The sequence below is a fragment of the Carassius gibelio genome, chromosome A1, assembly GCF_023724105.1.
Source record: "Carassius gibelio isolate Cgi1373 ecotype wild population from Czech Republic chromosome A1, carGib1.2-hapl.c, whole genome shotgun sequence".
Taxonomy (NCBI): domain Eukaryota; kingdom Metazoa; phylum Chordata; class Actinopteri; order Cypriniformes; family Cyprinidae; genus Carassius; species Carassius gibelio.
In genome coordinates, this window is record NC_068371.1 from 15,854,342 (window position 1) to 15,869,596 (window position 15,255).

The following is a 15,255-nucleotide window of genomic DNA, read 5'->3' on the forward strand; positions in this document are numbered from 1 at the left end:
GGGAATACAGACCATTACGGACTACAAGACCCACTGCGGACCTATGGCTGAATCATCTCCCTGCTGAACGAGCTGAACACCTTCTTTGCTTGCTTTGAGGAACAAAACACCACTACACAGAAGATTCTACCTTCTCCTGGCGACCAGGTGATGACGCTGTCCCCGCATGGAAAGCTCCAGGTCCTGACAACATTCCTGGGTGTGTACTGGGAGACTGTGCAGTTAAACTCTTTACAGACATCTCAATAAGTCAGGCTGTTATCCCCACATGCTTCAAAGCTACTGCTATCATTCCTGTCCGAGGAAGCCGTCTCCATCCTGCTTCATTGACAACCATCCAGTTGCACTTACTCCTATTCTCATTAAGTGCTTTGAACGGCTAGTCAATAACCATATCAAGTCTGCCCTTCCCTGGACCCCTTCTAGTTTCCTTATCAGTCCAATTGCTCGACAGATGACGCCATCGCCACTGCTGTCCACTCAGCACTCACACATCTAGACAAAAAGACTCATTTATCAGAATGCTGTTCATAGAATTCAGTTCAGCATTCAACCCCCAGTTGCTCCCCAGGCTCTGGATATATCTGCCCACTGCTCCGGGTGTGTGTTCACGCTGTGTTCACTTCTCACTCCTGTGTGTGAGCACTTGGATGGGTTAAATGCAGAGCAGCAATACCGAGTATGGGTTACCATACTTGGCAAATGTCACGACATTCACTTTTCACTTCACTTTCACTTTACATCAGTCTGAATAAGCTCTGTATTTTTATGCTCTACTGTTATTGTTATCTGTATGCACCAAAGGTCTAAGAGTAATGCTATTTAAATTATTTGTATGTATGTGCTGTACATGTGGAAGAATTGAAAATAAAGCAGACTTGACTTGACTTGACTAACTACATAGCATCCACCCAGAAGACTATAGCAACCACCTAGCAATACCCTGGCAATCACCCAAAATATAGAATATACTTAAGAGGGACTCTTATTAAGCTAGAGGTAAAACACCATAATACCAAAGCAACCTCATAGCATTGACTCAGAACATACTAGTAACTACATAACAACCACCCAGAACACAATAGCAACCCCCTAGCAATCACTCTCAATATTAAAGAGACATAAGAAGGAATTTGTTTCATTGTAGACAGGAACAAGACACCATAACATCATAGCAAATGCATTACATCCACTCAGAACATCCTTGCAATTACACTGCAGCCACCCAGAACAAAATAGCAGCAACCTAGCAAAGCCCTGTAAATCAGGGACCATTTTCTTCTGCTAGACAGGAAGAAAACAAAATAACATCATACTAATACACTCAGAACACCCTGTTAACTACATAGCAACTACCCAGAGCACCATTGCAACTGTATGGTGACATACTAGTCAGTAAGAGCACCTTAGTAACCACACAGTAAAACAAAATTTATATTTTTACTATTTTGTTTTATTGCCGATAATCAATAAAGTGGCAATTTATATTTTGTTTGTTGTTTGTATAAAAAATGTGCATAATGGACAATCTAGAACTGCTTTTGTTTTAACAGAATATATTGTTAAGTTATAAAACATTAAACTAACAAACATAATGATTACCACTGTTTACCACTTTTTAAATCTGAAACAAACACACACACAAAAGTTGGACTAAAGACAATAATAAAAACCTGGCACCACAACAGGCCTCACCTGTCTGCTATGTTTGAGTTCTGAAAACTTGACAAATAGTCAAATTTGGAATGGGGAGTTCATTCGTCTTGGCTGCGGACAACATTCCATTGATTTGGTTACTAAGCTTTTTTTTGTAAGCCACACCGTCACCATACAAGACCTGTGGCTTTTCGAATTTGGAGCGTACAGTGTCTGCTGGGCTCGTTAACAGAGGGGGATGAAGGGAGTGGGCGGGGTTTCCTGCAGGAAGGAAGTCAACTCTGCGAAGGGGCTTATAGCTCCATGGGTAAGAGTATGCACACACCCTGATCCAGCCCACTCCACCTCAGTCTGGCTGCCTTACTGTTGTGTCACCCGATGCTTCCCAGAATGTTCCTCTCACTAGAGTTTCAGACATCACAGAGCCAGTGTAGAGGTGGAAATGAAGTGCGGACTGCACGTATTGACACAGTGCAAACCTACGGAATGTTTTTTTCAGACAGAGAGTCGAGGCCTAACTCTTTGTGTGTGTGGCAGGTGAATCGAGACAATTTGCCAACCATAACGGTTTTCTATTAAGCATGAAAATGTGTTTTGCATTATTTATTATAAATATATGTTTTAAACTTACTGGCCAATTGCACAGCATTATCCACAATACCTCCACAATCCAGCATGAAAAGAATTGTGAAACATTATTAAAAAATGTTATATATACACATATATATATTTTAAAATGTATTTCATTTGTATTTTCAGTATCATTACGGTACTCTTCAGTGTCATATGATCTTTCTTAAATACTGATTTGCTGCTCAATAAATATTTATTTTTATTGTTAACATTGAAAGAAGTCCCGCTGCTTCATATATAGTATTTGTAGAAACTGAAATATATTTTGTATCATTCTTTGATGAATATAAATAGATTTTTTTATTTTGTAACATTATACATGTTACACAGTATTTACTGTGCTAGAAGGCCCACATTCCCATTAGCTTCATAAGGTGCAATGCACATGAAATCTAAAGCAGTTCTGTTTTTTGCCATTTTGTATAGTCATTAGATGGTGGGCGTTTGGAGTCACCCTTCCATAAACATTATGATTCTAACAGAGCTCAGATTCACTCAGACACAGGAATCCCACTGGAGGCAATCAGAGACAGAAAAAACAAAAGTCAGTGTCCATCAGTAAGACATACTGTTTTTAATGGGCATAAACTCCACCGATCCCATACTCAGATGGCATTTAAAGGAATAGTTCACAGAAAAATACAATTTTGTTATTATTTATATATAATTTGCATTATTTCTGACTTATTTACCCAGTTCAATGTAATTCTCGTTACTATTGTGTGAAATTCTCCTTTGGTGTTCCATGTCACCTGTGGAGCATCTTCAGTCTCATTTCAGTTCAGCAAAACATCAGCCATCAAAAGTTTGAAATAAATTCCTTTATGACAAACTAAAAGGTTGTTTCTGTTTTTAACTTACTTTCCTTAAGACATGGCAGAGGTGAATATGAAGCAGCTGGCTATAGACGTGCATGCATTGGCTATATGGGATTCTGTAGAGACTGTCCTCCTCTTAAAAACGACCACATAGGTCGTTTGTGCAAGCAGCATATTACGACCTATTATTACGTTTTAAAATCAAGCGCCCTCTAGCGGCCGTATTACGACAGTCTCGTTTGTCGGGTGTGTCGTCATCAAATGACCTTTGACTGTCGTTACCATCGTTACCACCCAAAAAAAGGAGGCGTGACCCAACATCTTACCATGCGTTGTTGTCCAGGTTTGTAAACAATTTTATTTTATGGTTTATTTTTTAAGGTACTGTTCTGATTGTCTGCAATTAATGTCAAAGTAAGTGCAGTTTGACGTTTTCTTTACAAATATGTTGTGAATGCCAGTGAACGAATGTGTGGCAATCGCAACGAATCTGAAATGACCAGTGACCACAACACTTACCATATTTTTTTTTTTACCATGATAACTGTTTTACTGTGGTATTTGTAGTTAAAAATCATTAACCACAATGCCATGCCTTTAATACCTTTTTGTAATGTAATTGTGATTCAGTGTTTTTTTTTCTTTTCAGTTTTGCAGTTTCTTCATATCACATACATCTCCAGCTCCTACAACAACATTCAGTGTCCAGCAGCTCTTTATGATGCTCTCTCTCTCTCTCTCTCTCTCTCTCTCTCTCTCTCTCTCTTTCTCTCTCTCTCTCTCTCTCTCTCTCTCTCTCTCTCTCTCTCTCTCTCTCATTTTCCTTTCCTATTTTTCTGAACTGTAATTCATAAATAAGTCACACATATTTTTCTTTCTTTCTCTTGTTCATCATGGCATATTTTCACAGCTCAGAATCAGATTTTGATCAGTTCTTGTATTAACAGGGAACTTGTACTCGAAGCTCAACTTGAAGAAGTTTCCAGTGAAGATGAAGTCCTTCAAAGGTTCGACACAGGTAATGTTGAAGATATGTAGTTATAACTGATTTACTTTAATTAATTTATCCTTACTTTATGTTAATAACCTTCCTTATAGTCCTTCCTTTCAAATATTTTGTTCACAGATCATTTCTAACACACTGTCTAAACATGTATGTATTAAAACAACAACAACAACTTGTTACTTTTTCTTTATTCCAGCTGAAAAGGAAGACCATGGGCCTGTCAAACCTTGTTTGTGGAGAGGGATGAATTTGACCATCTTGTGTGTTTACGGAGAAGACCAAAAGCTGCTAAGGCAGATATTTCCAGAGGTACGTCTGTGTTGATCTGAGCACCTCGACAGAACTTTACTGCAGTTACATTTTGCACCGAATTTTATGTTTTTTACTTTTTTAAATACCTCACGACCCCATCAGTACAAACCCTGTGCTATGTCAAAGTATTAATAATTCAAACAATTTCAGCAAATTCATATGATATTGTACAAGCGTACTCTCCAGCTTTTCCTCCTGCTGTCATTGACCATCGCCTCAGCTCTCATGCAGACTGTGTCAGGAAATGCTGTGTAACTTGTCATGTGACACAAAAGGGGCCGGTTGCGTAAACATAGCTATTATGTTAAGACTGTGACCAACTAGCAGTTAACCAAGAGATAATCATATTTCTTAGTAAAATTGGACCAATCTATGTTTTTGTAACTGACTTTAAACAATTATGACAAGTCTAGAGTAAATCAAATTATATGGCTAACTTTTTTAAAGATTAGTTTAAGCAGTTTATGCAACCGGCCCCAGGTCTTTAATTTATTTGACCAAATTAGATCATTTAAAGGTGTTTACAACAAGAACAATAACTATAATGACTATTTTAGCATCGCTACCAACAAATTATAAAGTTCTGTTTATTATTATACACGCTGCAGTTATGTTGTCTTTAACCACTAGCCCGTTGCTAGGGGGAAGTCGTGGCTTAGTGCTTAGAAAGTTTGACTCTTAACCATAAAGTTGTGGGTTTGAGTCTCGGCCCGGCAATACGACTTTTTTTGCGCTGCCCCCAACTGCTCACCGGGCACCGTAACATAAATGATCCCCACTGCTCCGTGTGTGTGTGTTCACTGCTGTGTGTGTGCACTTTGGATGGGTTAAATGCAGAACAAGAATTCTAAGTATGGGTCACCATACTTGGCTGTATGTCACGTCACTTTCATTTGTTGTCAATGTTTTAATTATTCATCATGTTATAAATTCAATTTTTTCCTGTCTTGCAGGATTTCTGACAGATTACTGAGTCCTTCTCCATCAGCTCTCCACAATAGCAGCCCTTCCAAAAGCATCCACATCACTCTCTCTTGTGTGGCACATCTGCTCTCAGTCGTTAGCATGTCTACTTGTATTATTTCTCCTCTAGTCAACACTCCCATCTCTACTGTGAACACTCCTGTCACTATCACCATCCCACCTACTGTATTCTATATGCCATATATATATATATATATATATATATATATATATATATATATATATATATATGTGTGTGTGTGTGTGTGTGTGTGTGTGTGTGTGTGTGTGTGTGTGTGTGTGTGTGTGTGACCTTTAAGGTCATTTAATGATAGAAATGCATTTTCCAGCTGAAAATGATTTATAAAATATAATTATTAATAACCGTTTTAGTTTGTCTTGCATATGTTCACAACAGAAGCGATCAGTGATTACAGGAGATTAAGAGGTAATCATGTGAAATATTAGTCTTAACAATATTTTTCTAATTAGTTAATCACTTTTAAATGAAAGAAAATAATATGATTTCAGCTGGTGCCTTGCAACTCCTGGTTTGTAAAAATATTATTTGGCATTTTATAAACTTCTCTGCAAACAAATTGACAATTTTTATTTATTTATTCATTTTTTTTTTATTTTATATATATATTTTTATATTAGCCATTTTAGTTTTAAAGGGATTTTCTATTACATAATTCTGTCTGTACCTATTAGTTACTTTATCAATCAGTAATTTTTAAAAGTTGTTATATTTCACAATAATATATTATTTTTTTGTTTTTATTTCTTCATAGTGACAAACTAGAGAGAAAGAATGGTGTTATTTGCATTGTTTGTCTGAAAAGTTTGACATATCAATAAACACTGATATGGAAATTACTAAAAAAAAATTATCCCTGTGTTTTTTAAATTGTATTTATTTATTTATTTTTATTATTATTTTCCTTTTTTTCTGTAGTTTAACTGGTAGAGCTAAAAATTGCAAGATTGTAAATACATCTCCAAAAAACACACAAGTGATTAAATGTATACATTTAATACACTATAAATATATAAATATAATATTATTTTTTCATACAGTATATGCAAAAATGTTGAGCTTAAATATTGTACATTAATATTAGGGTAAAGAATGTGTATAATCGCAAATATGAGGCCCTTGTTTGAAAATAAATAACTGTAATCAACAAATCTATTGCTGAATCAGGTTTACCCCACAATGCAAATCCGTCATTTTAGTTTTATATTTAGTGGGTGAAAATAAATTCACCACAAGAACCCGGAAAAGCCTGTCATGAATGGCCGTATATGGACAAGTAAGGGTGTCGCTTCTGCTCAACTGGATTTTCATTGGCTTTGAAATCCACTTGGCACTCGAGGACTCGCTGTGACTGGACTTTCTTTTAGCCCAAATTAAAAAACGTTTAATGTTGCAAAGTAAATTTTGCTGTAATTATTACGTCAATAGTACCTTCAGTTAACAATGGTGCATTGCTATATTTTGTCAAATTACCTCTTTACCGAGATCCTAACCTTAAACCTGAACATAACTTAATTGAACTACAAAAAACAGCGCCATGACTTTCACTTTCCATCGATAGAATGGCTAAGGCTTATGGGCAATGTAGTTTAAAATGTTTAATAATGAAATTGTGAAAAATACTTCTTTTTTTAAACAAAGGGATATCTAAGCATGTTTATTGTGCAAAGTTATATGACATATGTGAGAGGCAGGCTGACATTTTTTATTTTACTAAGAGTACTTTTATAAACACATGTATAGCACTTTTCTATGAATGTTTGAAAGCTGTGCCAAACATTATTTAGTAAACATAGCATAATGAGTTGTCCTACCAATTTTCTTTTTGAAACTATAATCAGATTTTGATTTACAGCCATTTGGAATGTTAATTGTTTTGCTCTTCAAGGGGACTCTACTGGGCCCCTGGGGATGGAAGGGCAGGAAAAAAATGCACAGCTCTATTCTCATCATTGGCAACAAACTGTTGAGACACATTTTGTAGGTTGTCTTTTCAAAAGCATACCATTATGTAAGTTGGAAGTCATAGTTATCTTAGAATTAAGACACCAGAAAATCAACAAAAGTGCCCATTTGGAAAGAGCTCAATTTATTTCATAAGATCAAGAGCAATAATACAGTGCTAATAGTAAACAAAGGCAACAAATACATATTCTGACATTTCATCAGACAAGGCCAATGTGTCATTCAGTAAGACAATGTGTGACAGTGTGCAGTTTATGGTTCCATACAATTCATGCAATTTAAAGAATCATAATATAAAATACCTAATTCATAAATCTCTGTAAAGAATGTCTCATCTTTGTCCTGCTCAGGAGCTAGACATCAGTAATGTGCATGAACATCTTCATTATAATACAGAACAGGATTCATGTTGATCTTTCCTTGATTCATCACCTTCAGTTGTGCATGAAGTCCATGCAGTCTCTTCTAATGCAGCTCTTCATCTAACTGAATTTCATTAATATTACTAAATGTTCATGTCTTCATCAAAACAACCATGGTGATTATATGTGTTGTTTACAAAATTAAATGGTGTATCTACCAAAAAACCATCTCTAGTACAGAATATTCACCATACTTGATTATCCAACACCATACGCAATATTTTACTAGGATGCAGCATAAAGACAGATAAAGAAGCATATTAAGACAAATTATATTCAAGTGAAATAAAAATGGGTTACATTAAAACCATTTTATTTTAATCAGATGAAGAAACCCAGATGAAGGCATGGTGAAATGTCTTGAGCACCAAAGAATCACATCCAGTTTCCTTCTCATCATCAGAGCTCTCCTGGTTTTCTTCAAATCCATGTCTCTATCATGATCTTCTTCAATGTCATAAACAATTTGCAATTGTTATCCGGCACAACAATACAACTGATGAACAAGTCATGTGACCAATTCAAATCAAATCATTTTATTATCACAATACCATGAATGCAAGTATACAGGTGGTAAAATGCTTTTCTGCAAACTGCAGCATGACAAGTACTGAATATATTTGCAACACATATACAGTATCAAAAATATAAACCGTATACATAAGAGCTCAATACAGGTAGAAAATATAGTACAATACTATACTATACAGAGAGAACAAAATGAAAACAATTAACAACAATCACTGTATACTGTAGATATACCTCTGCCCACTGCTCCGGGTGTGTGTTCACAGTGTGTGTGTGTTCACTGCTCTGTGTGTGTGCACTTCGGATGGGTTAAATGCAGAGCACAAATTCTGAGTATGGGTCACCATACTTGACTGTATGTCACGTCACTTTCACTTTCAGTACAGTATGAATTAGTGCAAACAGAATATCAGGTTGCAGAATAATAGTGAGTCAGAGTCCAGTCAGTGTAGCTGATAGAGTGCAGTGCACACAGTATGAGGCTGCTGGTGTGTGTATGTGTGTGTGTGTGTGTGTGTGGTGTTACTGGTACGAGTTCAGTTCAGTCTGATTGCCTGTTGAAGGAACTTGTCTTGCAGTCTGCTGGTGCTGGTTCTGTGATAATGTCTGTCTGATGGTGATGTTGAGAGCAATCCATGGCTCGTGTGGCTGGAGTCTCTGACGGTCCTCAACAAAAGAAAAACCTTGCGTAGATGTCCTGGAGAGACAAAATCATTGTGTCAATTATATATTATTATTATTTAGAATTGTTGTAATGGACATACCATTGATTCCTGTTGAAGGTTGTTGGAGGTATGGGCTCTCAGTTGTGAAGTTTCTTTTATGGCCGTAACATCTGTGCAGTCACACAGCTGTTTGGGAATTCAGTCTTCACAGTTTCAGGCTGCAGCGCTGCATTTGGTGACCATTGACTCCTCCATCTCTGGCCTCAGACCTGCTTCTCTTTAGTCTGGAGTGAAGACAAATGTTCTCAGTACCAGCTTTCCTTCTACTGCAGTCTTTCTGTACAAGTAGAAAATAATAAAAACAGTCATAACAAATCAGTTATGTATTGAAAACTCATAGTACATATGAAGACTTCAGATGCAAAGGCATCTAAGTTCCACCTGAAGTTTTCTTCTAAAATTCTTCTTAGAAGAACATTTCATACAGAACTTAAAGGCTTTTGCATCTGAAGTCTTCATATACAACACATCTCGTTCTTCATTTCTCCATCAACTGACTTCATCCTCCTTCAAAAACTGTAAGTCCATAAGAAAAATAGTTTTGGTGAATACAGGTGCAGGTGTCAGTACTCACCATATTCAGTCATTTTCTGCCCAAATTCCAGAAATGATGCCCTGATGATTTGTTCATTCTAGGACTTATAAAAAGATGTATATGTGAAAAATGATAATTGCTGACTTGAATAGAGATCAACATCATATGCTGTACTAATGCATTGCTTGAATACAGACACATCAATGGGGATGAGCACCTTTTCACTCTTTTCTGTTTGGGCACAATAGAGCCATGTTCATTCCTCATCCCCAACAGGACTGATGTTCTTTGTGTTTTTGCTCTTCAGCTGTAAAACAAAAATATGTCTATTAACCCCATGTTTAATTACTATTGCTTATTACATATGAATTAAGACAGATATAATTAAGTAAATTCACCAAAAGATTCAGGTTAGAGGATTAAATGAATATTGATTACAATTTTCTACAAACCTTTCTTGGAGAGGGCTGATCATGACAGGAACTTGCTGAGCCACACTAGTAGACATTCAGTTGACAAACCTGAAAGAGGCCATCATGCAACCATCCGCTCTGTTTGTACCTTACAACAGAGCAAGAGAGAATGTGTGAGTGAGTGGAGAGAGTAAAGGACTAAGATGAAGACAAACAAGCAAAGAAAGGCAAAATCTTGCGTTTGAGTTTAACAAAATGAGAGGGAAGAAAGCTGTATCTTCAAGCTATATTATTCTCAATTATTTTCTACACTATAACATGCAGCAGGATTGTTGTAAGCAGTTTAAAGACCTCTTCATACCAAGGATGAGTCCATACTTAATGACACAGAGGAACAACATCAGTGGAATATATTTTCCAGCTGATGAACATTAAACAGCCAATCAAAATGCACATTTCAAAAGCTTGATCATTTAAAGTGGCAGACATCAACGTCGCTGCAGTGTGTATATTAATAAACATAACTTTATCATTGGTTGATGTTGGTGTGGATGCTAAAATAGTTATTGTAGTTACTATTCTTGGTGTGAACAGCCTTAAATGATCTAATTTGGCCAAATTAACTGAAGATCTGATGTGTCACATGACAAGTTACACAGCATTTCCTGACTTGCTTTTAAACAGACGTGTTCAATTAAAATCAACATGGAAATAAAGGCAGACTGTGAGGTGCGGACAGATATCATGTACTGTTAGAACGGGTTAAGACGGTGCTAATAAAGAATACAGTGGACTCAATATAAACTTTAGGATATAACGCTCTGACTACTTAAAATGGACACAGTCTGTATGAGAGCTGAGGCGATGGTCAATGACAGCAGGAGGAAAAGCTGGAGAGTACGCTTGTACAATATCATATGAATTTGCTGAAATTGTTTGAATTATTAATACTTTGACATAGCACAGGGTTTGTACTGATGGGGTCGTGAGGTATTTAAAAAAGTAAAAAACATAAAATTCGGTGCAAAATGTAACTGCAGTAAAGTTCTGTCGAGGTGCTCAGATCAACACAGACGTACCTCTGGAAATATCTGCCTTAGCAGCTTTTGGTCTTCTCCGTAAACACACAAGATGGTCAAATTCATCCCTCTCCACAAACAAGGTTTGACAGGCCCATGGTCTTCCTTTTCAGCTGGAATAAAGAAAAAGTAACAAGTTGTTGTTGTTGTTTTAATACATACATGTTTAGACAGTGTGTTAGAAATGATCTGTGAACAAAATATTTGAAAGGAAGGACTATAAGGAAGGTTATTAACATAAAGTAAGGATAAATTAATTAAAGTAAATCAGTTATAACTACATATCTTCAACATTACCTGTGTCGAACCTTTGAAGGACTTCATCTTCACTGGAAACTTCTTCAAGTTGAGCTTCGAGTACAAGTTCCCTGTTAATACAAGAACTGATCAAAATCTGATTCTGAGCTGTGAAAATATGCCATGATGAACAAGAGAAAGAAAGAAAAATATGTGTGACTTATTTATGAATTACAGTTCAGAAAAATAGGAAAGGAAAATGAGAGAGAGAGAGAGAGAGAGAGAGAGAGAGAGAGAGAGAGAGAGAGCATCATAAAGAGCTGCTGGACACTGAATGTTGTTGTAGGAGCTGGAGATGTATGTGATATGAAGAAACTGCAAAACTGAAAAGAAAAAAAAAAACACTGAATCACAATTACATTACAAAAAGGTATTAAAGGCATGGCAAATGTGTTACTTAACTAAAGAGTACACAATAAGCACAGTTACTGTGGTGAAAAGCATGGTAACGTGTTTATACTACAAATACCAAAGTAAAACTACAGTTATGACGGGAGATACATTGAGTTGTGGTTACTGAGGTTTTATAACACGTGACATGGTTCAGCGACATGTTACTATGGTAAAAACATGGTAAATGCGCGACTTTTACATGACCTCTTTCCACCACAGGCGAATTTCAAACGAATATCACAATGAAAACTAACTTTATAAAGCTGCAGATTTCGATTAAATGATTTGAACGTCAAACTGGTTTAATAGGACATACAGTGTCCAGTATGGATTTGAAAATAAAAACTCCTATTATTCATAAACGATCGACTACTTTATGAGACGGGAGAAAACCTTACCTGTACATGTCTCGAAGTCATCTAAAATCCATATCATCAAAATCCACGAACATCTGGGAGAGTTTAAATCAAACAATTCAAAACGCAAATAGCAAACATGTTAAAATAAACCCACAATGCATTTAGGCGAAAGTTCATTTATCATACCTCCTGTTGCCAATAGGGGCGCTAATTTAGAGAACGCTCGTGTGGGTCGTATTTATGGATAGTGACAAACGACCCATACGGTCGTATGAGTTGGAGGACTTGTTGATTCTGTAAAACACTAAACAAGCTGCATGGAAAAATACATTAAAACAAATCATGCCAGTGATGAGTAAAGTCTTCACTTTGCTGTTCTGGAATCATATTTATATAATCATTAGGAAACTAGGATAATGACTGAGAGATTGCAGAATTACAAATAGAGGTGACCTACATTGAGTTTGGGTCACTGTTACACCATTATTCGTCTTCATTTTTAATTCTCTAAATACGGGACAACAGAACAACCTTATGGTCCAGAGCCAGAAAATAATGTAGGAAAATCCTTGGCAGCACGAGTGCAATACCAAAGCTTAGGTAATGAGCCTTTTGGATGGTTTGTTGGCAAGCTCGTTTCTGCAGACAAACCTTGTCATGTCCTCCCGTTTAGGGAGCATTATTGACAAATGCTTAGATTTCATATGCCAATGAACAGTTAGGTAAATATGGTCACATTTATGGCCAAAGCCACATAATTACTTCTTGAGCTTGTCAAAGATGATGGATGGGGCTGAAATGACTTGTGAGCCCAAAATCTACAAACTGAGAAAGCCACACTGAATGAGTATGAGGAAGGAGTGTGAACTTAAAACCGTGGATCTATACACTATAACCTCAAGTTAATGAGTTAAATGGGATCAAATCTGCATTTTTTTTTCAATGGAAAAACACTGTTTGAGTACAAGAATGAGTATTACTCATAAGACCAAAATATTATATGTCATTATAATGTTGGGTGGCTTTAAATATAACATTACAATCATGACAAGAAAATGTTCTTAGAATATTAAATATAAACTTTGTTACAAACTACCAAGTTCAAGGAATGTTGACACAAATTAAATGTAATATTAAAAAAAATACTCAAAATATACATTCATTTAAAGTTATCATAATTAAGAAAAGAAAAAAAGAAAAGAAAAAAAAGAAAGAAAGGTAAATAATATAAGTAGGCTCAAAGCGGGCCCCACCACACTGGAAAACAGAGATCCTTTAATCAGTCAACTCATCACAGGTAGCTAGCCCACTGCAACTGGCACTTGACTCCACCCTGCAAATACACAAGAAAAATAAGAAAAACAACAACAACACAAACAAGTACTATCTGGAGACAAAAAAAGAAAAACGCAAATGCAAACAAAAAGGCGAAAAGGAAAGAAGATAACTTTATATTTTGCATGAAAATGTAATTAGTAGAATGCTGTAAAAAAAAAAAAAATGGCACATAAATATTAGAAACATTTGAAAATAATGTATTTTTAGAATTTTATAACCTAAATGTGGCTGGGATGGTAGAAATGTTTCAACCAGATTTTACCACAGTACATATATTCACATAACTTTAAAGGGGGGGTGAAATGCTATTTCATGCATACTGAGTTTTTTACACTGTTAAAGAGTTGGATTCCCATGCTAAACATGGACAAAGTTTCAAAAATTAAGTTGTACGTTTGAAGGAGTATTTCTGTTCCAAAAATACTCCTTCCGGTTGTCACAAGTTTCAGAAAGTTTTTTTCGAGTATGGCTCTGTGTGACGTTAGATGGAGCGGAATTTCCTTATATGGGTCCTGAGGGCACGTTTGCCGGAAGAGCGCGCGCTCCCGTATAGCACAGCACTGAGAGCACAACAGACATTCACTGATCAGAGCGAGAGCGTCGCGAAATGTCACAAAAGGAGTGTGTTTTTGGTTGCCAGGGCAAGACAACCCTGCACAGATTACCAAAGAAAAAACAGCATTAAGGGACCAGTGGATGGAGTTAATTTTTACAGAGCATCAACGGAGTTGTGCAAGTGTTTGTGTTTGTTCCCTGCATTTCTAAAATGCTTGTTTTACAAACAAAGCCCAGTTTGACGACGGATTTGCGTATCGTTTATTTATTAAGGATGATGCAATCCCAACAAAAAAGGGTCACGATTGTGTGTTGGAACCACAGGCGGTTCTTCACAACTGCTTCAAATATCTCTGCCTCCTTGTTAGTGCGTCCGCCTCCCATCGGAGACCCGGGTTCAAGCCCCGCTCGGAGCGAGCCTTGCTGCTGCTGCTCTCATTCAGTTTCAGCCTTCAAAGCTGTCACAGCTTCCAAACGCTCTCAACGCAACTGGCGCTCGTGATTCTTTAGCTCCGCCCACACGTCACGCCTCCAGGCGCTCGTGTTTTTCCGGGAAAAATCGGTACAGACTATCTTTCTCTTATGAATATAATAAAACTAAATACTTTTTGGAGTTATGAAGGATGCAGTACTACTCTATAGGTACTCAAGATTAACATGATATTGAGTGAAAACGAGCATTTCACCCCCCCTTTAAGTGGGTTGATTTATGTTCAGTGAATCAGTGGATCAAATAACAACAACTGGACCGAATGGACTGGAGTTACTTAAAGGAACACTCCACCGTTTTTTGAAATAGGGCTTATTCACATTATTTCCTACATTTAGCTAGGTGGGCAAATGCATTTTTGTGTCAGTGCATGCATTGTTTAAGTTTGACTGGGTCGGCGTTAGCTTAGCTTAGCACAATGAATGGAATCCTTTGTTGCCAGCTAGCATGGCCTGAGTAAAAGTGATCAAAAAAATAAAAGAAACCCACCTAATTACTTCTTGTGGCCTGCGTATTCACAACGAGTACAAATAGCGATCCAGATTAACACTAGGCGATTTCCTAGGCAGATATTGACTTGGGACTATATTATGGGGAAGCACAGGCGAAGCACTGCTGCTTAGGCGAAGCACTGCTACTTCGGCGCAGAGATATCACGCAACACATGAAATCCCACGACTTCCGTCAACATACCGGCGTGAATACCGCTGCCTGGCTATTTTCCTTAC

The 15,255-nt window shown here is 36.8% G+C and overlaps 2 long non-coding RNA genes across 8 annotated transcripts; one reads left to right on the forward strand and one right to left on the reverse strand.

The window, feature by feature from the left end:
- Nucleotides 1-3,223: 3,223 nt before the first annotated feature.
- Nucleotides 3,224-5,609, forward strand: LOC128014897 (uncharacterized). Of its 2 annotated transcripts, none has more exons than XR_008183730.1 (4): nt 3,224-3,521; nt 4,055-4,125; nt 4,310-4,422; nt 5,379-5,609. It is a non-coding gene; the product is annotated as an uncharacterized LOC128014897 (long non-coding RNA). The 2 variants fall into 2 exon arrangements; XR_008183728.1 differs by having other exon boundaries at nt 3,224-3,450; nt 3,757-4,125.
- Nucleotides 5,610-8,879: 3,270 nt separating this feature from the next.
- LOC128014902 (uncharacterized) lies at nt 8,880-12,437 on the reverse strand. Of its 6 annotated transcripts, none has more exons than XR_008183733.1 (9): nt 12,331-12,437; nt 12,184-12,236; nt 11,393-11,715; nt 11,096-11,208; nt 10,056-10,164; nt 9,821-9,910; nt 9,643-9,706; nt 9,108-9,345; nt 8,880-9,040 (listed from the first exon to the last, which is right to left on the reverse strand). It is a non-coding gene; the product is annotated as an uncharacterized LOC128014902 (long non-coding RNA). The 6 variants fall into 6 exon arrangements; XR_008183737.1 differs by having other exon boundaries at nt 11,393-11,463; nt 12,190-12,236; nt 12,331-12,430; XR_008183738.1 differs by having other exon boundaries at nt 11,393-11,463; nt 12,331-12,423.
- Nucleotides 12,438-15,255: the final 2,818 nt, after the last annotated feature.